Source organism: Biomphalaria glabrata, chromosome 6 (genome assembly GCF_947242115.1).
Source record: "Biomphalaria glabrata chromosome 6, xgBioGlab47.1, whole genome shotgun sequence".
NCBI classification, from domain to species: domain Eukaryota; kingdom Metazoa; phylum Mollusca; class Gastropoda; family Planorbidae; genus Biomphalaria; species Biomphalaria glabrata.
The window spans coordinates 32817308-32841596 of record NC_074716.1 but is presented as its reverse complement, the minus strand read 5'-3'; the positions used below and the strand labels follow the sequence as shown (position 1 = coordinate 32841596).

At 36.3% G+C, this 24289-nt stretch overlaps 1 long non-coding RNA gene across 1 annotated transcript; it reads left to right on the top strand.

The window, feature by feature from the left end:
- Positions 1-4230: 4230 nt before the first annotated feature.
- Positions 4231-23410, top strand: LOC129926912 (uncharacterized). Its single transcript, XR_008778611.1, has 2 exons — positions 4231-4306; positions 16804-23410. It is a non-coding gene; the product is annotated as an uncharacterized LOC129926912 (long non-coding RNA).
- The last annotated feature ends 879 nt before the right edge of the window (positions 23411-24289 follow it).

The window sequence follows — 24289 nt, the reverse complement described above, 5'->3', positions numbered from 1 at the left end:
TAACACAATAACAGAAGGTACCACAAGCCCAGAACAAAATGAAAGAGCCATATCATGTCTTGCAGTCATACCAGAAGAAGATGAAAATGACACGTCCGAATTTGACGACATCGATATGCCACAAACAACTACCAAACAAACTGAATTTTGGCAAGACATCAAACTCAATTCAATGACACCGCAAAAACAGAAAGAACTGACTACCATTCTCAAAGAAAATTCAGACATATTTACAGATGTTCCAGGCAAAACGTCAATTGCGGAACACAATATAATACTTACTGATTCCAAGCCTACAAAAGCAAGACCTTACCCATTACCAGTACACTACAGAGACTTTCTTAAACAAGAAATTAACCAACTATTAGAGCAAGGAGTCATTGAACATTCCAACTCTCCATATGCTGCACCAATAGTTCTTGTCAAACGAAAGCAAACGACAACTCCAAGAATGTGTGTCGACTTCAGACAGTTGAACAAAATAACCCAACTCGACTCATATCCTATGCCAAATCCTGAAGATCTTATGACCAAGTTTTCAGAGGCAAAGTTCTTCACCAAAATAGACCTATCCAGAGGTTATTACCAAATACCAGTCAGACAAGAATGCAAACAGTTTACGGCATTCACCACAGCTTATGGACTATTCCATTTCAACTTCATGCCATTTGGTCTAGTCAACGCCAGCAGCACCTTTAATAGAGCCATTCACAGCATACTAGGCAATCGCTCTGACACAGTGTCATATATAGATGACATTTGCATATTCCATAAGACATGGAACTAACATATCAAAGGACTACAAGAAGTTTTCAGCATACTGAAACAACATGGTTTTACCATAAAGCCTAGTAAGGTAGAACTAGCCATGTCAGAAATATCCTTCCTGGGTTATAAAGTCAGCTACAATTCGCTGAGACCCCAAGAGGACATTATTCAACGCATACTAGACATCAAAGTCCCCACCAGTAAAAAGCAAGTGAGAAGTATTTTGGGTCTGTGTAATTTCTACAGACATTTCATACCAGGTTACACAGCACTCATAGCTCCATTGATTGAACTCACTACAAAAGGACAACCAACGAAGATTCCATGGTCTACAAAGCTACATACCACTATCGAGAACATTAAAGCTGAATTCTCAAGAGACACTATTCTCAAACTCCCGAATCCAGAGAAGCAATTTTACCTAGCCACAGATGCTTCATCTTCAGCTATAGGTGCATGCCTAATGCAGAAATACCAAGACATTTCACAGAAATGCCAAGAGACTTTACACCCAGTATTTTTCATCAGCAGGAAGTTGTCACCAGCTGAAACCAGATACTCAACCATCGAACGGGAATGTCTAGCCATTGTATGGGCCATAGCCAAGTTCTCCAGATATCTACTAGGTGCTCATTTCACACTCCTAACTGACCATGCACCACTAGCATTTCTGAACTCAAAGAAGTTAGCGAACAGTCGGCTAACTCGTTGGAGTCTACAACTCACAGACTACCAATTTGAGGTCAAGACGATTCCTGGACGTGAGAATGTCTTCGCTGACACACTTTCCAGATGTATTTAATTCTTAACATAATTGTATATATTTTTTTTCTTCCACAGGTGTAGTATATGTTTTGTATTGTCATATTTCAATTTCATCATGAAGCTTCATAACCTATTCAATTCAAGATTTAATTTATTCAAGTATTATGCTTTGTACAACTTTTGATATTATTCATGACAAGCATTGTCTCATTTTCATAACCACTTGTATAGTGAAACAGGTGTTCAAAGTCATCTATAATTTTATTCACTGCATTTACATTTTTTTTATTATTGTTGTTATCTCCAAGTTGACTTTATTTTGTCATATGTTACCTCAACCATTTTTTCTATAATTTCATGTATGGTATTTTGTGTATATTTAAATATTTTAATACATATGAGCATTTCTATTACCATACAAATGCTAAATGGAGGAGGGGGTAATATGTCACAGATTACATTATAGAATTGTTTGTACATTTCACTTTTGAAAGTAATATAAGCCCTCGACATGAGTCTCGGGATTTAATCCTCAAATTTAGACACTTGACATTTAAGTCAGGATTTACCCAAGGGACGTAATTAGTATGTTTAAAATCTATTGGTTGATTTGAATTTAAACAAAGACATTTTTGAAAAGAGTTAGCGCCAGAGAATTGGCGGTAGTAAGAAGGTAAAGGGAGTCGAATAAATAATGTCCTTGTAGACAGTCACGTTTCTAAGAGCTCTGTTTGAAAAGCCTTTGTAATATGTTTCATGCTCATTGATTTGTAATTTGTACATAAACTGTACTTACGTTATATTTGAATAAAGTTCCAGAGTTTTGTTTTATCAAAGAATCGTTAATTTGTGAGTCTAGATCGTCAGTTTTGTTAACTATTGAATTCAAGTAAAATCCCCGGCATGACAACACATCATACCATCAAAATGTTGTCACACTCCTTTTCATTTTGCTGTTCTTTGTCTTTCTTTTCTTTAAGTTTTAGTTCTAGTCTACTATCTTCTTCTTTCTTTCTAATATCTTCTTCTTTCTTTTTGGCTTCTTCTATTTGTAAGAGTTCCTTCCTTCTATCTTCTTCTTTCTTTTTGACTTCTTCCCTATTAAATCTCCTTTCTTCCCTTTCTTCTTCCTGTGTTATTTTCATGTTATGAACTTTTCCAGTTTTTCGCCTTGCGGGCCATTTCCCTTGCCCGCGTCTCTCTCTATATTTTGTACATCGACATTTTCACTTACTTGTGCCTAGTCGTATCTCCTCGTGGTCGCCAGTTGTGAAGAAACAAGTCCTTTTACGTTTTAAGTGCCTTTTTAATTGTGAAACATTTTAACAAAACATATATACACTGCAAAGTTATATACAGATACCCTACTTCACTCGCTGACTTTCTCTCTCTCTTGTTTACACATTCGTCACTTCCCCCAAGCCACCTAACTCTCGATACCCAACACTTGACCGTGTGTCACGGTTGACCACACAGTAACCGTGTCACAACACATACCATGGCAAGGCCGCATCATGAAAGCGATGTTCTTGCAAATGCCGCTATGGACGGCACAGAGAGGTTGCTTATAGTTCGACAACTACGCTGAACAGGACTTGTATCTTGTATGGGAGACGACCGTTTGCCAAATGCAGTCTTTTGGGTGAGATGAAAGATGTTACAGAGGTGCCGACCGGAAACGCTTTTAAGACCAACTTAGTCGCCAACTTTCTTTAACTTTCTTTAACTGACATCGAAGAGAGCAACTGGCAGCAGGCGGCTTCAGAACGAGACATCTGCAGGTTTCTTACAAAAGACCGCGGAATACATATTTGAGACTAAAGGAAAATCCACTTCCGATGACAGATGTAGACGGCGAAAAGAGAACCTTTTCTTTCTAATTGTCCTAAGATTTGAGCCTATTGCTTCTGGAACTCTAGGCCTATAGAAGCTTGCCTTCATCTGCCTGTCTGACACTAATTTCTGGCTGAGAAAGATTCAAGCAGATGTAAATTATTACATCTCTATTACCGATGGCTCATATCCCAAGGCGCTCACATTAGAAGTGAGGCTAATGGCCGAGTACATGGTGGAAACTCCCCGAAATTCCTATATTGACAACTGCGCTGGATGTGGCGAAATATGTAGGTCGCAGCAGGGACTGCGTACCCACGTGAAATACTGCACTCCTTATTAATCTTCAGACACGAAGAAAAGCCTTGTATTATATACTACGTACAGTTCTATTTAAAAAAAAAGAAATTAATAAAAGACTTCGTTTAAAATAATGAAACCCAATGATAGAGAATATTTTTTTTTTGCTATAGCCCTCTTTTCAAATCAAATTCATCTAGGATCACCAATGCAATGTTACATGCATGTAGGTCAGTGTTAAGATGTAGGTTAGTGTTAAGATGTAGGTCAGTGTTAAGATGTAGGTCAGTGTAGGACCCATGCACATGTATGAAAACAAACATAATATGTAGATGTACTTTCTAGTCAAATGGCTGGAAATATTAGCAGGAAGAAGGTTTGGGGCGAATGGGGGGGGGGGGGGATCACGTATTAGTTGAAGCAGACGACATCAGTGAACTTGCTGATGTCACTCAACTGATTGGGATGTGAAAGTCTTGCAAGACATCAGTGATGTCGAGGCTGAAACTGGGCGTCGTTAGCCTTTTTTACGTTTGGTAAACAAAATCTATTAACTTCTAAAGAACTAACTAGAACCGAAGACAGCAAGACGATAAGTCTCAGGTCGTAGTGAAGCGAATCAAGAAGATAATGTCAGTATGTAAGTTGAAACACATTAAAAATAGTCTTTCAAAAAGAATCCTAGAGGTGGGAGGGGACTCGGACAAATCTTTCAAAATTTTCTATTCGTTTACCTTTTAATTTGTGACAGTCATCTCTGCCATTAAAAACATCTCTTGTAAGACATCTCAAACAAAAGGATATTCGCAACGAACAAAGAGATCTTGTGTACTCTGGCTTTTGAAGAATGCATTAGCATCTCTCTCTCTCCCTAGTATATATATCGGATATAGTATTAAACTAAGAATGGTATCTAAGGTAAAGCATTAAATATGTTATCTCGTACATAAGTATCTCTGGTAAAGCATTAAATATGTTATCGCAGCTATGCGATTTTAGCTATATCACAGATAAAGCACTAAGTATATCTAAGGTAAAGCACTAAATTTGTTACCTCTGGTAAAGCCTTACATTTGATATCTCTGGTAAACAACTAAATTTGTTAGCCTATCTCTGGTAAAGCACTAAATTTGTTATTTCTGGTAAAGCACTAAGTGATCTCTGGCACTAAATTTGTTATTTCTGGTAAAGCACTAAGTGATCTCTGGCACAAATCTGTGAACTATAAATATAGTTGTACTCATTTAATTATAATGTTGAAAGTTACTTTAAAAAAATTGACTTCAGAAATCTCTTTTAGTCCTAGGCACTTTTTGTAGGCACTCAATAACTCTTTGGTTCATAACTCGACATTGAAAACACAAAAATAAATGATCAAATTGATATTTTATTTTTTTTCTCTCGATGACGCGGAATATCTTCATGAAGTCGCGGGGGCACTCGTGTGTGTGTGGAAAATGACTATATTATGAAATGTTAACTCTGTAGCATTAGATCAGTGTTTCCCAAACTTTTTCCTTAACGGAACACTTGGTACATTCTGAGTATTTAGCGGAACACTTATATTTTAGAGAGATTAATTCATGTGGATCCTACTATTGAATTATTCCAGTATTTTGTGGAATACCTATTCTAGCCTCTTGGAACACCAGGGTTCCACGGAACACAGTTTGAGAAATCTTGCTTTAGATAATAGGAAGATTTTTATCGTAACGACTAGATCTATATCTACATGAATTTTAAATCTAGAATAAGAATCCAAAGAATTTTTACTGTAAGATCGCCTATTAAAAGTTTGTGAGTGTATCTGGTGGAAACTTTACAAAACTTATATCCACTCACTCTGTCTATCTGGTATACATTTTTAACAGTTATTTCCCTAATTCCAATTTTCGAATCAAGTTGAAACTTTGCTCGATTATTTAGTGTTCCTAGGAAAACATGAATCAGTTTAAAAAATTAACAATTTAGTTAATTAAATAGTGGTATTTAATTTATTTTATTTGATTCTGAAAAGGGAAATAAATCTTAGAGTGTTAAGAAATATGGTTTTAAATATTGAGTTCTTCACTATTTAAAAGCTTTTTTTTTTAAAGTATTATTATTTTTTTTTTTTTTTAAATTTTCTTCTTCCCATCCCCACCCCTATAAATTAGTACATGGATCAGGGGCTATTTGATCTCTACAAGCTATAAATAAAGGTAAATTAATTAAAAGTCAGTAGAGGTACTTTTCTAGATAACAGCTGGATGAAAAGTCTAGATCTACTTTAAGTTATAAAGCAGACTGTTTCAATTCAACGTAACAGATATTAGAATCACGGGCTAAAAATATTTTAGGGTGGAGTGTTCAGCGGGCTGTTTCACTGGAATCGAAAAAAACAAAAAAGAGAAAGTTTCGACCAAACAAAATAAACACCACATAGCCTGGGAACAATGCAACTGGCGTATATAAATTAGTTACAATTTAGGAAGATTACTATTTAAAACCAAATAAAATATATTTGTAATTTCTGTTGTTGTCAGTCATTATAAACTATTGGAGAAGCAGTTCAGAGAGAAACATTCCAAAGAATGTTCAACCAACTAAATGAACATTTCTTAAACTACCAAATATAAAAAAAAAAGTTTGTTCAACTTGCAAGTTTCAGAAAAATGTTCAGTCATCCTAGCTGTTGAAAAGCCTTTGATGAAGACAATAAAATACATGCTGAGTTCGGATCATCTATGGTGGGTTTCAAACTCTGACGTCATTTGATCAACTTCTAACATGTCGTAGTTCATTATATTTTTTGTCTAACAGCACACACACACACACACACACACACACATTTATGATTTGCAACACAATAACTTGATATTTACTTTTAAAAAATGTATCTGCAGATTTACAATTTCACATTTAGACCTTTTCCAGTGGAACATAAAAAGACATAGATCTTGAAACTTTGAAATATTTGTTATATTAAATTGGATTCTGCTATGATTACATGTGCATTTATTTTGAAAATCAATGCAGATATAAATCCATTCTGAAAGAGTTTTAAAATTGATAATTTTAATAATTGATAGTTTTGTGTTTGTGGGAAATGTGTCAATAAAAAAAAAAATAAAATTTATGTGGGCCGCATAACTTGTAAATAAGTCGGGGAACTTAGGGGAAAACAAGAACGGTTATTTTTAGATCCTATTTCTCAGAACTTTGTTGCGATAGTTCCCCTTGAAGCAAAGACCATGAGCTGCCACACTCGTCGTTCTATGAACCGAGTCAAACTCTCTGAAGTCCTCAAACACACACCTTCGACCCCCACAAACATATACACACACACAAACAAATAAAATGGGGCAAAGGTTAAGGTTGAAACTACATTGAAAAATGTCGAAAAAAAAATGTATGAGTGGGTGTAAAGGGGATTAGGGAAGGGGCGTTCATCGTAGCGTAAGATTATTTGAATTTCATAGATTTTTTTAATGAGATTCCAAAAAAAAAAAAAGAGTTTTTATTTGTAAATATTACCGGATACAAATATTGTGTTCTGATGTGTAAATATTACCGGATACAAATATAGTGTTCTGATGACCTTATCAATGAAGCAATGTAAAGCTATTCTGATGTTCTATAGATGCATGTTTAATTAGGAAAGGGGTTAATTTAATCCTACGATTGATGCTTGACTTAATGCGAAATAATTTTTGTATAGGTTTACTTTTGTATTGAAAATACTACCTAGTCGTGTAGTTTGCGCTCTAGATTTCGTATCATTGGTCCCAGGATCGAACCCTGCCCGTCGCCATCCCCCGCAGAAAAATCTTCAAATCTGAAGAAACATCTGAGACATTAAAAAAAAGGAACCAAACAAACAAAGAGTCGAATTTTTTTTTTATCAAGGTTAGTTCAAGGTTAGTCTTAAATTAATATTACAGGGTCAACATGTACTATTAGGTCTCTATGGTCACGACTGACTGAGATTAGATCCTGAACTATCCATACGTATAAGAAAGCCCTTTAAGAAAAAGTCGAAACCAAAAGTATGGACGGAATGAGCAGAAGTATAGAATTGAAGAAATATAAACTAACATAAAAGTATGGACGGAATGAGCAGAAGTATAGAATTTAAGACATATAAACTAACATAAAAGTATGGACGGAATGAGCAGAAGTATAGAATTGAAGAAATATAAACTAACATAAAAGTATGGACGGAATGAGCAGAAGTATAGAATTGAAGAAATATAAACTAACATAAAAGTATGGACGGAATGAGCAGAAGTATAGAATTGAAGACATATAAACTAACATAAAAGTATGGACGGAATGAGCAGAAGTATAGAATTGAAGAAATATAAACTAACATAAAAGTATGGACGGAATGAGCAGAAGTATAGAATTGAAGAAATATAAACTAACATAAAAGTATGGACGGAATGAGCAGAAGTATAGAATTGAAGAAATATAAACTAACATAAAAGTATGGACGGAATGAGCAGAAGTATAGAATTGAAGAAATATAAACTAACATAAAAGTATGGACGGAATGAGCAGAAGTATAGAATTGAAGACATATAAACTAACATAAAAGTATGGACGGAATGAGCAGAAGTATAGAATTGAAGAAATATAAACTAACATAAAAGTATGGACGGAATGAGCAGAAGTATAGAATTTAAGACATATAAACTAACATAAAAGTATGGACGGAATGAGCAGAAGTATAGAATTGAAGACATATAAACTAACATAAAAGTATGGACGGAATGAGCAGAAGTATAGAATTGAAGAAATATAAACTAACATAAAAGTATGGACGGAATGAGCAGAAGTATAGAATTTAAGACATATAAACTAACATAAAAGTATGGACGGAATGAGCAGAAGTATAGAATTTAAGACATATAAACTAACATAAAAGTATGGACGGAATGAGCAGAAGTATAGAATTTAAGACATATAAAATAACATAAAAGTATGGACGGAATGAGCAGAAGTATAGAATTCAAGACATATAAACTAACATAAAAGTATGGACGGAATGAGCAGAAGTATAGAATTGAATAAATATAAACTAACATAAAAGTATGGACGGAATGAGCAGAAGTTTAGAAGAAATATAAACTAACATAAAAGTATGGACGGAATGAGCAGAAGTATAGAAGAAATATAAATTAACATAAAAGTATGGACGGAATGAGCAGAAGTATAGAAGAAATATAAACTAACATAAAAGTATGGACGGAATGAGCAGAAGTATAGAATTTAAGAAATATAAACTAACATAAAAGTATGGACGGAATGAGCAGAAGTTTAGAATTGAATAAATATAAACTAACATAAAAGTATGGACGGAATGAGCAGAAGTTTAGAAGAAATATAAACTAACATAAAAGTATGGACGGAATGAGCAGAAGTATAGAAGAAATATAAACTAACATAAAAGTATGGACGGAATGAGCAGAAGTATAGAAGAAATATAAACTAACATAAAAGTATGGACGGAATGAGCAGAAGTATAGAATTTAAGAAATATAAACTAACATAAAAGTATGGACGGAATGAGCAGAAGTTTAGAATTTAAGAAACATAAACTAACATAAAAGTAACAAATTCTTTATTGTGAGCCAATTACACCGACTAAAAACTCGCGTTATAATAAATGAATTATCATGGTGTATTCACGTACTGAATAAAGTTAAGAAATTAAACAAAGCATTAGGGCGAATTACAAGAAACTTTCCACAACATTTCGTCCCTGGGATGCGAGAGGACCACTCCAGCGTCATCAAGATGGCTTTTGAATCTGTTTTAGAGTCGTTTTAAGGTGAAGTTTTTCACGACAATTCCTCTGTGTCATAGGCTTCTGTTAGAGTGGTTTGCAATATATTTCAGGAAGTATCAAATGTTCTCAAAACCTCCTTTCTTTCTTCTCATTACGAGAGGTCTAGACCGGCACCGTAATCTCGATGACTGTATTTGCATAACATTTTAAAGCACGTTAATAATATTTATTTTATTTCTCATTCTTTACCATTCTTTGCATTTTATATTTACCAAAGAAAAAAAAAATTGAAGATTCTTGATTTTCTAAATTCTTTTGGATTATTTTGGTTTTGCTAGTTTTGTATAAATTCTCTTCTCAAACTTCAAAAAGTGTTCAGTTTCGTCTTGTTTTCTTGTTCCTCTGCTTCGCCTTAAATTTCCAATCAGTCGGTGGAAAATTTTCTTTGTTCTTTTTGCGGCTCTATTTGTTTTGCTTGTTCATCCCCTGGCGGCTCAAATTTGGTTTCAGATCCAAGGGATGCAATTCTTGCGACATTCCCTTTTGGTGTTTCTGAAAGGTTGTGTCCTTTCCTAGAGTGTTCGCATGGGTCAAGACCCTAGAACATGTTGTTTTTTTCTTTTATGTAGGTATTCCATTGTATTTAAGAAGATAAAAAAATAAAAAAAAGGAAAATACCATAATTGTTTGTGTGCGTGCATGCTAGGTACGATACTGCTAAATAGATCATGAAACACTATTTATTATATGATGTTTTAAATTATGTTTGATTTATATACCTACTAAAGTACTAAATATTTTTTTTAACTTTTAAAATAAAAGTAAACATTTTATTTAATATATACGAAATTTATATAACAGAACAGACTTAATTTAATAATACAAATATTAAAAAGTGTTGTTGTTTGTTTGTTTTTCTGCAAAGTACAAAAAGGTTAATATAGTCTATTAACAGTGGCTTCACTAGGCAGGTGCGGGGGGTGCGGGCCGCACCGGGTGACACCCACCAGGGGGTGACACCCAAGTGGGAAAAATGCTTTTTTCCAAAATGCAACTTAAAAAAAAAATTACTGCCTCGAATGCCTCTCAAAATTTAGTTTCAACATGTCCCAACTCTTTTTAATTTCATTTCATTTGACTTTATTATGTGTTGTAGACGCCAGGTGAAAGAGTTTCTGAAGCTCAGAAATGTAGAAAACGTTTTTCGCATGGGGCTTCGCCCCGGACAACTTAGTGTGAATTTAAGGCACTCCCCCAAACATCTGACCAGTTGAGTGGTGAACGTAACATTTTTTGTTGCAATGTGTTGAAAAACACAGAGGCGTAAGCCTCTCAAACGCCATTTGACGCATAACGCTGCAAGCTTTCTCCACGGAAATCAGTCTAAGGCGACTTCCAAAGCCACTTCTCAACAGGTGCCCACGAAATTCAGGACTTCTACAAAGGGGTGACGCCAGGTTAGACGTGGACGGCCATGTTTTTTATTTCATCTTTTCGGCTTTCATGTTAAATCTGACTGTACAAAATCTGCTAACATACGGAATAAGTTGTTGGCAAGGCAACGCCTCATCTAAACTGTTGCAACGTCTAGAAAACATCATTAAAAAACCATCAAAAATTACACTCACAACATTACCACATTTAAAGGAACTTTTTGAACCAACGTGCCTAAGAAAAATCGAAAAAACCTTGGAAGACAACGGCCACCCGCTCCATCAGAACTACGCCAGGTCGTCGCGAAGTGGGCGACTGCTGTCAATCAAAACAAGAACGGAGCGGTACAAAAACTCGTTCGTACCTCACTCGGTCAGACTCTATCACCGCCACTCATTGATCAGGGAACATGAAATGCACCAAGATACCTGTTTGTAGTCGCTGAATGAACTCTTTATGTTGTCTGTTGTATTTATGTGTTTTTTTCTGTTGTGTTGTCTTTATATGAGAAACGAGTCCTTGTAATCACAACAAATTTCCGTAAGGATCAATAAAGCAGTCTTAGTCTTTAGTAAACGTCTTTCGTCTTGTCTAATGATATGTCTCACAAATGTCAATTGACGTTCAGTCGCGTCTTCCCTTGGACAGCGAATGCCTGTGTGCGAAAAGATTTCTCTATTGGTAACATTATCTCGTTATGCTATTTGTAGGATCCTTCTCAGCCATCACTGCTCAGTCTCTTTTCAACCTGCCACGCCTCGAAGATGGGCGTGGGGACAATGATTGTATTGAGTAGGTGGATTTTTATCTGCAGGCTAATTGATTTTTTGTTCAAATAGGACTTACTTATTGAAAGGTGGCTCCTGCTTTCCAATCCGACATGCAACATGCACCATCATGAGATATATCTCCATCACTGCCTATATAGGTTAACTCTACTATTGGTTCAAGATCTGTATGATCAATGTTGATCGGTAACTGGGTAACCTGCACCCTATATGTATAAATTTGTATAATTTTTGACGACGTTTCGCAGGAAGTAAACCAGTCCAGTGCTTGATTTACCTTTTCGGAAGTAGCTGAGAAACACTAGTGTAATTTAAGGCCTTTTCCTTAAGAAGCTCTTGAATAATCTCTAGTAAAAAAAAATATTTTCAACTCAAGGTTTCTCAATTCTATGATTGCACATTTTTTAATTTATACAATAATATTTGATAAAATGTAAAAAAAAAGACAATGACATTTTAAAATAGAATCAAAAACCAATTTTCGAGTATAACCAATTTATTAATTAGTTTACAGTTTTATTGTTCAACATAAAGAAAGTTGTTTGTTTTTTAGGGGAACATTATTTTTTCTTGGGGGGGGGGGTGACACCCAGAGCTTACCGCATCGGGTGACACCGACCCTAATACTAATTACTGTGAATAGTTGTAAAATGTAAACATTTTGTATTCTTATGAAAAAAACTGTTTGCATACTTAGTTTAAACAATTAAATGATTTGCTTTCAGAAAATAATAAGAAAATAGCCGTTGCATCAGAACTTTGAAAAGTGTCAAACATTATGATGTCGAATGTTCAATATCTTTTCTAGTTTCTGCGATCTAAACTGGACGGATGTTAAGGACGCCATATTGAAAAATCACTGTTCTTGGTATCATATAAAGATAATAGTTATTTAAAAGTATAAAAGTTAAGTAATTATAAATGCATCCTTATAAAAAAAAAATACAAATATTCCAATAATGTAAACATTGGCAATGTATTTCCTTGGAGAGTCAGAGTAAGTCAGTTTCCTTTGTTTTGTTTTTTACAGAGCTTATATCAACTCTGTCTGTCTATCTTTGCAAAGCCCTGGACCATGGCCCCACAATATCGATACTGTCATCATGGCGTCATACGACATAAAGCAGTGGGTACCGAGTCACATAGGTGTGACTGGCAACACTGTTGCAGACTCCTTGGCCCACCAGGGAGGGCAAATTCCACCAACTGAACAGGCTGTAAGCTTTCATCAAGCCCTGGCTATAATACAAAAAAACAGAAATGGAAAAGTGGTTTGAGTGCTGGGACAAGTCCCAAAAAGCCCGTGGAGTCTGGGAGCGCATGAGGCGCCCTGACCGCACTTCCCCGTGGTGAAGGCTGTCCAGGCCTGAGCAGGCTATTATAGCACAGTGCAGGACAGGCCACTGTCCTGTTGGCTCATATTTCTCACAGCTATGGTGCCCCCGCTGCGGGGAAGAAGAGAAAACCTTACATCATATTCTGTTTGACTACCCCAGACTTGCTGATCTCCGTCTCGACAGGTCTGGGAAACCAAAAATTCTCGACCTGTATGCTGACGTGTACGCAGTACGCAAGACAGCAGGGTTTCTGTCCAGGGCTTTTGCAAGAGAGGATTTAAGCCTCTCAAGACCTCACTCAAATGGAGTTTGATGATGATGATGATGATGACATGTAATAAAGAGAAACTAAAAATGATTTATTCTTCTAACAAAATTAGATAAATTGGCAACACGAAAAAAAAAATCTTAAATTCTTTAAGCTACAATTGTGTACAGATGACAAGACTTTCCCCTCGCAAATAAAAATTAATATCTCCATTGTCATTTGTCATACAAACTAGACCTAGATCTAAATCTAGATTATTCTAGATTCAAGATCTAAGTCTAAGCCTAGATCTCGAAATAGATCTAAGTCTCAAAGTCTAGATCTAGAAATAGAACGCAGTCTCCAAGTCTAGATCTAGATATATAATCTTCATATAGAATCTACTATATCTAGACTAGAACTCGTATTATAAATATAGATCTATGCAAATCTGGCCTCTATTTATTGTAATTTAGATTGTTGTCAAGTGTATACGCCTAATGAGGATGTGTGAAAACTACGCGGTATAAAGCTTTTTTTCTAAACTTACAATTGAAACGAAGTTCGTATTAAAATTCTTTTTAAAAACAACATTTGAAGCAGTATTCTATTCCATGAGTTTGTTAAATGGAAAATCTATTTTATAATGATCCATTGATACTTTTTCAATCGTGACTTTAGATGAGATGCATTTTTTTTGTACCAATGCGCGAATCTATGGATGAAGCTTGATTTATTAATGAAGAAGCTTGTGAACTTTTTAATTAGACTTACTTCTCCTGAAGTATTTTCATTGAAAAGTGGTGTAATTTGTTTAAAAATCTGCTTGCATATATAATTTTAAAAATTAGATGGTTCACTTTCGGAAAAGAAAAAAGTAGCCGTTGCATCAGAACTTTGAATGATGTAATATATCATGATGTCCGATTTTCATTTTCTCTACTAGTTTCTGAGATCTACACGGGACGGACAGACGGACATACAGACGGACGGACAGACAGGCCACACAATACTAATAGCGCTTTTTCCCCTTTCGTGGGCCACTAAAAAGGCAAAAAAAAACGTTTTTTCTGTTATTGTGGTATGCAATGGTTTTTAAAATGTTTTTCAGTTACAATGGTATGCAATGGTGTTCGATTCGAATATTTTGCTAGGCCTTTGTATTTTAGTGAAGATTCCAACTTACGCCAAAGGATTTCGGCTCGCAGCTATTCGTCGAAGACATTGATAGACATGTTTTCCAGCGACTATCTGTGTCATTATTACTTTCTAAAATGTGCCTTTGTTTCTGTAGACTTGCTTTTCAAAAACGTTTCCTAGTCTCTTACAATCTAATTAATAGATAATATCCCGTGGCCTGGATTAAACATTTCGTGGAAGAACCTCAGTCAATGAATCAAAGAAGCCATGCGGCTTGCGGGCCTCAGTTTGCGATCACTGTTCTATTCTAACTATAGATGGTTACCTTAAATACCGACGATTGATACTGTCAGGCAATGTTCGTAAGTTAACTTTTGCCATTGACAATTGAGATGGGCAAAATATAGTGCTATATTATTTTTTAAAAATCTTTCTATAGGTATAATTATTAAAAATGTTACTATAGTAATCTTTTATAAATTTATATACAATCAGATCTGGTCCGGAAATGTTGGTATGGTAATATTTGGTACTGACAATGTATGGTACGATACGCTGCAATGTGTGTACAGAACGTCTGTTAAATATACATATCTAATGCTGGACAGATTACTTAAAATATCGAGGAGGAAATCTTTCTACAATACAAACTACATGTATCTGATCTAATATATTAGAAACGTTACTTCAAATAAGAAGATAATGTAAAGTTGTGCAGCACTGACCTAGCACAATGGACAGTAACCAAGAATTCATTAGCACAAAGTCCAAACAGATACTTAGATTTAACAAAACCTAATGCCGAGGAAACATGTTGTTATTTTTTTTTAGTCTTCGAAGAGGACAGTTAAGTTTGGAGGTTATAGATCTAGTTTAAATTCACGTGTCAAGAAATTTTCCGCTTTAGAATATTATTTTCCATGTTCAGTGTAGCAGTACAGCTTTAATAGTGTTCTTTTGTTGACAAGGTTTCTAGCGTTGAACTTCGGAATAGTGCTTGACTGAAAAGGTGCGGCCCTTGCTAAAAGAATTTCTGAATGTTCGTGAACTTTGCAGCCAAGTTCTCATCGCACCTATCGCTTTTACATTTTGTCCTGTTGTGCTCTAGGAAATATCTGTAAAAGAAATGTGGGCTTTGCAAAAGTAACAATATATTAAGAATGCACCAATAATAAAATGTTATTTTACTGAATAGTATAATAATAATAATAATAGCATGGCTAAAAGCAGGTCATATTTACCCTGAAACTGAAGGCTTTGTCACAGCAAAACAGGATAGAGTAATTAGAACAAAAAATTACGAGAAACATATCCTTAAACTCAATATTGTTGACAAATGCCGAAAATGTGGAAATGTGGGTGAGTCAATTGAACACATAATGGCGGGATGTTCAGCCCTATCGGAATCTGCCTACCTAGGTCGCCATAACCAAGTTGCAAAGCTAATACACCAACACTTGGCTTTGACACACAATTTGATCGGTAAGGATACTCCTCCATATTATAAATACTCACCACAAGAGGTTCTCGAGTTTACGGATCATCTACTGTACTGGGATAGGCCTATTTTGACTGACAAAACGGTAGATTTTAATCGCCCTGATCTGCTGCTCATCGATAAAAAAGAAAAGGCCGCTATCATTATTGACAACGCCGTACCACTATCTCATAATTTAAAAAAAAACTGAGCTGGAAAAACAACGAAAATATGGGAACCTTGGCTTGGAGATTAAGCGTTTATGGAAATTATCTAAAATAACAATATACCCCATTGTCATATCAACCGAGGGAATAATAACAACTGACCTCACAGATACCTTCAAGGCCCTTGGCATTCCTAGGAACATTCTCGTTGCCTGTCAGAGGGCGGTACTTCTGCAGACCTGCCACATCACCAGAAAATTCCTCAGTGGAAACTGATAAAGGGACTACGATGAATTTTGTTTCCCTTTAACGAAACTCGACCCTGGCTTCGCCAGAGAATGAATACTCGCTCTTTTATAATAATAATAATAATAATAATCTTTATTGTCCGTATGGAAATTCGTCTTACAATTTGTGCATTAGGATTCTATGGAGTTTATTTTAATTTTTAATGTTCAGATTGGCATACCAGGCAGTCATATTAAAACTTAAAATATTGCAGATGTGAGCGTGATAAAACATAGCCAAGGCCTTTTCACTAACATTAAACGAGGACAGTTTTCTCAGTTATCGTAATCTTTGCTGCCCTTTTTTGCTGATATAATCAGTATTTGCAGTAAAATTGAGTTTATTGTCTAGGATAGTAGCAAGGTATTTAAAAGGTTTGCACTATTTCAATAGTGGAGTGGGGGAGGAGATATCATAATTAAAATCAAGATTTTATTTTCTATTTAAACCCAGATAATCAAAATTTAATTTTCTATTTACACACAGATATTACAAGGTCCTCAGGGCTCACAAAGTCCTTCCTTCATGAAACAGTATCAGGAAAAAGAAGAAGAGGCAAAAGACAGAGAGGAATGGCGAAAGACGACTAACAGATCTTGTGCGGTGCCTTAAGGGTCCAACAGATTAAGGGATAGGTGAAGGTCAATGTAAAGCAAGAATCTCTTTGGTTTCTTTGTTGATTTCAAGAAGGTTTCCGACAGGGCACTGAGCACTTTGGTCACAATGGAAAATACAATATAAAAAATCCAGAGCCTTTACGACTAGGCCAAAATGCAGTGTGCATCAAGAAAAACATTGGGGACTGGTTTAAAACCACAGAGAGAGAGAGAGAGAGAGAGAGGGCTGATTACTTTCACAAACACGTTTCTGTATCTTCCTTGATAGGATAATTAGGATAAATGAGGATGCTTTGACTAGAGTAACGCCTTTAGTAAAATCACTAAATTTCTTCAGGACAGAAGACTCAAAAGTAAAGTAGCAATTATACATAAAACACTGAACCATAATCTTCAAATACAAAAACAAAATTTAATAAAATACTCTGAAAGACACAAAGATAAAGGCACATTCCTCATCCCATATGCTAGGACAAATTTGTACAAATACTCCTTCTTCCCTAGTGTTATTAGAGCATGGAATGGGTTACCTGAGCTAGCCAGGAAAACCAGTGACTTGGCAGAATTTAAGTCATTGGTTAATATGCATGACTGAATGCATGACGCGTAGAACGTAATCATCTACTTTTTTGAAGTAACGTCTGTATTATATAAGATAACAGAGTACTGTAACCATTGGAAGAAGAATTACAAACTTGCACTTTGCAGAGGTCAAATATGGTCTGGCAGGGACAGAAGAAGCACCAGCTGACTTAGTGATGCGAATAGACAAGAATTCCGCAGCAAATGGCATGAAAATCAATGCCGCAAAAACACATTATGACCAAAAAAATGGACGTCAATATTACGTTTCAGAAGAAGGAAACATCCCTGAACCAGAGCACAGCAACACTTGCGAATCTCAAGACTCTATTGAGAGACAAAAGAATATCTCCAGCATTGTATTCGGACTGATGCTCTCCTTGGTCATGACGACATGCTTTTATTCTTGCAAATCTGGACTTTAACTGCAGAAATAGAGAAGAGGATTTTAGATATGAACTCAAGCTGCTATTGAAGGATCATAAGTATCACCTATAAAGGCCGCACCATAAATGACTGAATCCGAGACAGGATCACAATGGCAACTGGCACCCACGATGGCCCGCTGACGAAGCTGACTACTGTAAAAAAAAAAATAAATAAATAAATAAATAAAAAGCCACGCAAACGTATACAGTATGGCCATATCACAAAGTCCTTAGGACTCACGAAGACCTTTCTGCAGGGAACAGAACCAGGGGAAAAAAGAGGCGATGGGAAGACAGCATGAAAAAAACGGACGAGCCTGTCAATAAAAGAGATTGAAGTCTAGCAAAAGGCACTTCTCACAGAGCCCTAACACTGCCAACAATCATTTAAGAGACTAGCATAAGGTGTACCTGGGTGACCTTGGGCGATCTCACACAATTATTCTGTATATATTGTAACCTGGGTCAATCATTCCCGCTACCTAGCAGCCAGGGTCAACTCGAGAATAGATCTGTGGCAGGATATTCAATACATCAAGAAAGTGTCTTGAAAAGAGCATCCTTTGCCCTTTTTAAAAGATGAACAAATATTGAAAGTGTTTCGCTTTGCACAGTGAACTCTTCAAGGTCATCGAGTTACGTCAAACATTGGCTTTCAAATTTGGACAAAATTTAAGATCTATCACCAAAACTCGAACAATAATGAGAGAGTAGGATTTTTGTTTTCAAACGTTCCATCAGGTTGTTACACGTCCTTGGCAGAATAGACCCCCATCAAGAGAGTGAGAGAGAGAGAGAGAGAGAGAGAGGGGGGGGAGAGGAAGAGAGAGAGAAAAAGTAAGAGAGAGAGAGAGAGTAAAAGGAATTAAGAGAGAGAAAGAGAAAGAGATGGTCTACTCTTCTACTAAACTTTCACTCAAATCTTTGATGGTTTACTAGCTTCATAGGGCTATCTCTTCAATATTTTCCAGTTGTGAATGACCATCTTTGAAATGAACGATTAAAATGTACAAACTAAAACAAAAACAAAAAAAAACTGACATCTTTCCCCATTTTTAACCTTGCTGATGCTTTCATACTAGCTACAAGCAAAGGGAAATTGAATAGAACTACGCTCTGTGACTCTGTGACTCTGTGTCTCTGTTACTCTGTGTCTCTGTGTCTAGAGCAAGGGACAAAGTTAGATAAGAGAGGGAAAAAGAGAATACAAGATACATAAGGCCAATAGAATCCATTTCGTTGTGCATAGGGCGTGGCCCTGAGAGTCCTCATGCTTCTCTCGTTAGCAAGATCCAGACATCGTCCTCTCTGTGTTGTGCCTTTCTTTACTTCTAGTCTATCATTGTTTTTAAAATTTCTCATTTAAATGATGTATTTTCTGCATTATCCATTTTTTACACTCTTTCTTTCTCTCTCACTCCATCATCATCTCTCTATTTCTCTCTCTCTCTCTCTATTTTTCCCAAATTTTTTCTCTCTTCCTCCCTCTCATGCTCTCTCTCTCCTCCCCCCTCTCTCTCTCTCATGCTCTCTCGTGGTCTCTCTCACTCTGTTTACTTTTACCAATAGCTCCTCCCAATCACTGCCGTAGTTTTGTTCCACCAAGTCACACCCCCCACTGACTCTCCCTCTCTCTGCACACACACACACACATACCCGGACGACCCGGGTGTGTGTTTACATTACAATGCATCTGCCCGTAAAGGACACCACTGGAGCGGGGCGAGCAAGCGTGAAGGGTAAAGCGGCCCAGCCAGGGGGACGTGAGGGCACTTGGAAGGAAGGGCGGCGGCGGAGGTATCAGGACCTGAAGTCGTTCATCCAGGGTCTGAGTGACCTCTATGACATTGACAAAAAAAAAACACCTTCGAAGATTATTTATTTTTTAGCGTTCGTCACCCGTTTGACATTTCTTTTTGGCCTCATTCTGAGGTCATCTGCCACGGATGCTTCGTTCTAGAGACGACATTAGCATCTTTTTACCTAACACCCACCATCCACCTACCCACAGGCACCCATCTCTTTCAAAGTAATCTTTTATAGAGCAGAGTTTGTTTGTAAGATTATTTTTTTTTTCACTTTTTTTTTTGTACTGAAAAGAGAGTCTCCCTATACCTACATTTTCACATCTATATCTGGTCCAGAACTGTAACGGGACATAATCCACAAACAAGTAGGCTACATGTAGGCTACATGACATCTGCCATGAGTGATGTACCTTCAGTTTCTAACACCAAAAATAGAGAGAGAGGAAAAAGTGTAAAGGTCGAATGAAAGACATTTTGTTTATAAATCTTGTGGTTATTATGAAATTGAATGTTTGCGCTTTCATCGTTTAAGCCTGGTCTAAACTATGACAGAGGCATGATCAGGTTTATCAGAAACATTTTTGTCAGAAAAAAACCCAATGCAGGCAATAGAATATATTGAGCCAGACTTAGCAGCATTAATTAGATCTACCGCTTTCATTAACAGGTGGCGCATTGCAGAAAAGACATTGCCCGAGAGGATTCGACGCTTTAGATGATCATTCAGCTTCTAGGCATCGTTAGAGCTGGTCATCATCATCATCACTCCTTTGAATTCCTCGTGGAACATAGGGCCTCGACAAAAACACGCCACTCTCCACGGTCTAGTTTTTTGATGGTTTCCCAGCTCTTCCCGGTCTTCTCTGCTTCTTCAAGTACACTGCGTCGCCATGTTCTTTTTGGTCTTCCTCTGCGTCTTGTTCTCTGGGGATTCCACTCTAAGGCCTTCCTAGCTCTGTTGCTGGTATCTTTTCTAAGCGTGTGACCAATCCATCTCCACTTCCTCTCTAAGATCTTCACTTCTATATTTTTCTGTCCACTCATCTCCCACAGTTTGGTGTTTTCTACTTTGTCATAACAGTGTATTTTTAGGATATTTCTCAGGCATCTGTTGATGAAGGTCTGTATTTTCTTTGTTGTGGCTTCAGTAGTTCTCCATGTTTCAGAACCATACAGTAGGACAGCCTTGACATTAGAGTTAAAGATTCTTAGTTTAGTCTTGTTTGAGATTTGAGGAGATTTTCAGGTTGGTTTTAGCTGTGTAAATGTCTGACTCGCTAGATTTATACGGCGTTTAATGTCTTCATCTGTTCCACCTGATATACTGACTACACTCCCAAGGTATATAACATTTTCTACTTGGTCTATTGTCTGAGAATCCAGTACTATGTCTCCAAATTGTTTATTGTTTACTTTAAGTACTTTAGTTTTTTGGTGGTTTATTTTGAGGCCTACTCTTTTTCCTACTTCGCTTAAAGCTGTGACCTTTTCTTGCATATCTTGTAGTCTGTGTGATAATAGGGCTATGTCATCAGTGAATTCCAGATCTTCCAGCTTTTGTGTGAGAGTCCATTGGATTCCTTTCTCTGCGTTAGAGTAGGCTTCTTTTGTGACCCAATCCAATACTAGAAGGAACAGGAGTGGTGAAAGAAGACATCCCTGTTTGACTCCTGTTGTGACTGGAAATTCCTCTGACAGCTTGCCACAGTGGGTTACTTGGCAGGTGAAACCATCATAAAGGTTCTTGATTATGGTTATTATTTTATTGGGGATCCCATAATGTCCCATTACAGTCCAAATAGATTCTCTGTTAGAGCTGGTAGACAGCAACTTAAGTTGTTTTTTTTCTTTTTTACAAGATATGTTTCAAACTAACATAACATTGTTTGTATGCAGGCATACTATAACAAATGCAACATAATTCTCTGATAATAATTTATCAAGAACAAATAGATAAGATTTGTGAAAATTACTCTAGTTCTTTTTTCTGCAAGACAGGTCTTGAGAAGTTGCAAAAGTCTTGAGAAGTTGCTAAAGACTCCAATGTTTGAGGATCTTTAAGTTGTAGTTATTTGTTGAAATAGATACTTCTTATTGTTAATAACAAGAAACCAAAGGGAGTGGGTGGGGGGGGGGTGGTAAGGTTCCCACTCCATATCCAGGATCATGCCTTTAATCATTTTAGACTTTTTTGCAGACATATCCTCAGCTAATATCTTTGCAAATAGCAAACATATTTTTGGGTCCCGGGCTTGGTGCCCTGCTAGCGTGTGATACCTCACACCGGTGCTTAGTACGCCATAAGATTACTACAGTACTCTTAGTGCCCAATAAAACCACGTCTGCAGAAAAACGATTTTTTTTTGCAGAGTTCATGCAAAATCACCTCTGTTCACTGAACCGTTAAAACAGTCTAGCATACAGGTCAGAGGTTAAGGACGCTAAATACATAAAAACGGGTACCATTATATTTTTAGAAAGACGACATATGTGTGTGTGTGTTTAGGAATATGTGGACCTTTTAACTCAATGTGAATGTGTGCTTATGTCTGCGACATGTGTGTGTGTGTGTCTGTCTGTTTGCAAATACTGATGGCCTTACATGAAACTTATATTTAGGACAGGGTCGTTTAGGGTTCGTCATTGCATCGGGTTCTATCCGGTCCGTTCTAGTTTCATTAACTTTTTTTTTACCAGAAATAAATATTTGCAGTGTTGTTTTTTTTATTGCAATAAAAAAAATTGCTGCTAAACTCGTGACCATGTAGCGTGAAAAAGGAGACCCCCCCCCCCTCTTTTTTTTTTTTACCTACATTAAAAACTTTTCTAATCTTCACTTTTTCAACTGGTGAATGCAAGGCGTTGCCTTCAAGTTACCTAGCTGCACCCTTTCCCTCTCTTCTAGAGCTTCTAGATCCTCTAAGTGATTGTACGTGCTACAACGTTGAGAGTTAAATAGGCACACACACACACACATACACTGCTACATACACAACGCTTCAATTTTTTTCTTAAGAAAATATTACACCATACTTCTTATTATATGTGCCACTAATTAGCCCTTTTGATGTTTAAGAAAATGCAGACAAACAAAACCGATATTTTTTGACATTATGTTTGGAATGCAAGCTTTCATAGGAGACACAATTCTTTATTGAGCTAATTGCTTCTGCAATATTCTATTAGACGTTTAAAGCAACTACACTATGTCTGTAGCAAAAGGTCATCTAATTGATGCTAAATATTGTCATTTTAAAACAAAATGTTGATCTACAAAGTTAAATAAATTTATATTTTAATAATAAAAATTTAAAAATTAGAGGAAACTTTTTTCGTAGTTAGAGAACTCAAATCTAATTATAAATTAACAATAAAAGGATTAAATGAAATGTTAGTAGCAAAATCGTTGTGTTCGTATAGCATACTGTTGTGTCAAATGGATTGCGCAACCAATGTACATTTGGGATTCGTGGTTGGATGAAACGATATCACCTCTTAGATTTTAATGTATTTTTTTGATTTCTTAATACATAGTAAGTTTAAAAGTTTAATAATATTTTTTTAAATAGAGTAAATAAATATTTAGCGATACACATCAAATGTTAATGAATTGATTTGCAATTTACCTTTTTATTTATTAAACAACTTTTCATTTGAATACTTGTGTTCTAGTGCATCTGTTGTTGATCTGAAGGAACTTTTGACAATCCCACTAGCAACTGAACGTGCCGAGCAAAGAAGAAAAAAAAAGGGTTGTGCTAATTAGTTCTTATTTGTAACGAAATCTGTGGGAACTTATTTTTACAAATTAGTTCGTTAGTCAGTGCACTCGTCAGTGAATTGCATTTAGATGTCATTTTGATGTTATTGTTTATACATTTTGAGATAATGAAATTAAAGCAATCCAACCTTTTTTATAGCAAGTTTTTCTCGCTCCAAACAGCACTCGCTAAGTCCTTACTTTAAACGCTCTGATGCTTTCTGAGTTTCTCGTCCTTGAAAGAAGGGGGGGGGGAGCCTGTCGCTATTGGACTGCAAGCTGTGAATTGTGTGAGTGGATTGTATTGATAAGTAATGTTAGTTGGGATATACTTATAAGTGAACCTGGAACATGCTTACAGTACCATATTGTTTTTAAAAGTTCTTCAGATGTTAAATGCTTTTAAAGCTTATCTTTTTTTTTTTACAAATACTTTCTTGTTGCTATTCAGAAAAGTTTAGATTTCTAAGTTATAGAACTGTGTTTTTATTGACGTGATTTCATCATCATCACTCCTTTGAGTTCCTCATGGAACATAGGGCCTCGACAAAAACACGCCACTCTCCACGGTCTCTTGCTAGCTTTTTGATGGTTTCCCAGCTCTTCCCGGTCTACTCTGCTTCTTCAAGTACACTGCGTCGCCATGTTCTTTTTTGGTCTTCCTCTGAGTCTTGTTCCCTGGGGGTTCCACTCTAAGGCCTTCCTAGCTCTGTTGCTGGTATCTTTTCTAAGGGTGAGACCAATCCATCTCCACTTCCTCTCTAAGATCTGCACTTC